We start from the raw sequence: 3,355 nt of genomic DNA, 5'->3' as shown, positions 1-3,355 counted from the left end.
CTCTTCAACGTCTGAAATGGACTGCAGCACCTCAAATGCATTAGAAGCCAAAATACCCTCCTAAATACCCCTTCCCACTTGCACAACATCATCTCCTAAATCTGCAAAAGGATCAAAATGGGATGGAAAAATAGCATCTTCACTTTGTAGCACCAATAACTCCCCTCACTGAACAATATAACCAGCTCCTATCCCCATCCATGAATCCCTAACCTCAACCACTTGCTGACCCAATTCCTCAACATCATACATCTAATGAGAAAATAGATTTGAAACCTAGCTAGAAAAAACATTACGAACCATTGAAATCAGACTCTATATTTTGAAAATCATTCACTACAATTACCACTGTTGCATGATATGCATAGCAAACCACATCGCTACTCTTCAAATCAACAAGAGAATGTAGTCCAATCTTATCCTTAAGAACAAATTGCTGTTTAACAACATCCGATTTCTTTCTCACAGATTTATTATCCAAATGATCACCACTAATCTTTGGCTTCAACACAGGATGCTTCTTAAAGCAAGAATTCTCAGCATGACCGACTCATCTACAATAAGAACAAAAATTAGGCCATGACTCATACTCCACAGCCTGTCAAAATACATCACTACGGTTGCCAACAACTCCTATCCAAACTCTATGAACTAGAGATTTAGTAATGTCAACCTCCACCAAAACCCTTGCCATGGAAAGCCGCTTCAAACCTAATGTGGCAGAATCAACTTGAAGCGGCCTACCAATCAAATCTGCGATCTATAAATAAAGTTTGTTAAATAAAGGCATAGGAAGATTTGGAAAACTGATTGAAAGAAGCACAATGGTGTTCATTCCAAATCCTGATTTCAAAACCCTCTTACCAAATGCCACCTAAGACTATTCCTAATTTCAAGCCATCGAAAAAGCAAATATACTAAAACAAAAGGGTTTTAAAAAATGCCAGTCACATGCAAATCAGCAATATAGCCATATTGAGCCTAAAACCAATCTTTGCAAATTATAAGTAGAAAAAAGCTAAGTTAAAGTGAATTTTTCTCTTCAAAATAACTAACTTTTGATCTAAAGTTCAAATCTTGACAAACAAATCCAATAGTGTCAGACCCCAATTATTGATGATAGAAAGACAGAATCAGAAATAGAGTAGACTTAGTCAGGGAAAAGAAGTAGATATGATAAGGAATTACTTGATCGGAGATCTCAATGAGGAAGAGTAATTGGAGTTTGAAGAAACCAATGGCGGGTACAAATCATATTGGACTACATATGCATTGTAATCTATTAAAGTCTAGGGTGCTTGCAGAAAAAGGAAGGATTTCACTAAAATCTAAATCCAAAATAGAAACAAAACATAGGCAACTATAGTACTAGGAATCAGAGAGACAAGGCCACTTTGAATCTCATGTGCTCTTTATTTTGGATGTGTTCTTGGACTTGTGTTTCAAACTAACAATTCAAACTAACAACTCATACTAGTATGTAGTTTGCGCGACCACTCATTATATCACTATTTCAATAACAAGAAATTAAGTTAGATTAATTCTAGAGCAAATTATAGAAAAGGTCATTCAAGTATTTTAAATTTTATCATTTGATTACCAAACTTAATTTTTGCCAAAAAGGTCGCTAAAGTCATAAAAGTGTATTTTTTTTTGGTAATTTCATTAAATTTTGGTGTTAAGATAACTGAAAGTGCATCCACATGAATTGGTTTTCAAATGCAAAAATGTCTCACAATTTTTGGCGTACAATGAAAAATGAATAAGGGCAGTCTGAGTTTCCAAACTTTACTAATTCTTTCCAGGTATTGACAAAAATTCTTAAGCATTGTTAAAAATTACAATCATAATTTGAAGAGAATTGGTAAAGTTTAAAAATTCAAAATGTCCTTAATCTTTTTGCAATATGAGCAGTATTTAGGTTCTCAATTGCAAAAAATCTCTCAACCTTTGGTGCATATTGAAAAAAAATTAAGGACCTTCTCAGTTTCTAAACAGCTCGTGGTATTGTCGAAAGTCTGCTTACCATGTTATTGTTTTGAAATTTCCACATAACCCCCCTACCTATACTCTGAATTGATATGGAAAATGGATGATAATTGTCTAGACAAATGGCAAGACATGAAACACCAACCTTACCCTCATTGATATTATTGACTAAGTCAAAAACTCATTAGTCATTATATGCCCTCAATCTTAATTTTTTGAAGAGAGAGAGAGAGAGAGAGAGAGAGAGAAAGAGATTAAAAATCCTAACATGATTGATTCAGATAGTTGTGTTTGGATCAAAATCACAGATAACCAATCAAGACATTTGAATTGAAGAAAAAACACCAAGAAAGAAACAAATCAAATGAGGTAATTCTCGATCTTTGCTTGGTAAATAGAAAATGTTAGATCTGGGTGTTCATACTCATGAAACACTTGCTGTTTAGAGTAATAGATTTTTAGATCTAAGTATTCCAAGTGTGTAAACACTGTTTAATTTTAGTTATATAGCCTTATAGATTAGTGTATTCCTTGTCTGTTTCGAGTATTACATTTTATTTTTGTTGCTATATTCAATTAATTTGTCTATGGTAGGTTCCAAATTCTAAATGTTCTCTATAGATGATTTTAGATTGCATAAATATTGATTCCTTCATTACTGTAGTTGAGCGACTTTTAAAAATGTGTCTCTCTCTACTGTAAATTGGAAAAACATGAATGTGGTCCATGTATATGGATATTATAATATGCTAGCTGTAAAAAAATTATTGTGTTGTAGCTGACTAATTTCGAGGAATCTAGGGATAGTAGCATATTTTGAATTGCTGATACTATTGTTGTTATGTTAATTTATAATTTTTTAATTATTTATCATTTGGGATTAGGTTGTGTTTGCTTGTCAATGTGTAATTTCTTGGAATCCGTATGAATTAGATGCTTTTCAAAGTGATTTTCAGAAACTACATTGTAGTATTGTATTTCAAAATTTTTTAAAATTTAAAATTTTATCGAGATATTTTTAAAATTTTATTAATTTTCCAGCATCACTCAGCACAAACCACCACCCACTATTGCCCCTCCTTCTTCTCTCCTCCGTCTTCCTATCTCCTCTCACTTTTTCTCTCTCTCCTTCTATCTTTCTTATTCTCTCCTTTCCTTATCTTCCCCTACTCTTCTTCCTTCTCCTCCCTTCTTTCGCTAGGGAAGGGGAAGGAAGGAAAGAGGAAGAGAGGAGAAGAAAGAAAAGAAGGGGAAGATGAGGAAGAGGGAGGAGAAGGAATGAGGAGAAAGAAGAGAAAAGAGGAGAAAGGAGATGGGAGGGTGGTGGTGGGTGGTGGGTGGTAGTTGTGGTGTATGATGGGTGATG

Source organism: Coffea eugenioides, unplaced genomic scaffold, assembly GCF_003713205.1.
Source record: "Coffea eugenioides isolate CCC68of unplaced genomic scaffold, Ceug_1.0 ScVebR1_94;HRSCAF=444, whole genome shotgun sequence".
NCBI classification, from domain to species: Eukaryota; Viridiplantae; Streptophyta; class Magnoliopsida; order Gentianales; family Rubiaceae; genus Coffea; species Coffea eugenioides.
This window is presented reverse-complemented; position numbering follows the sequence as displayed.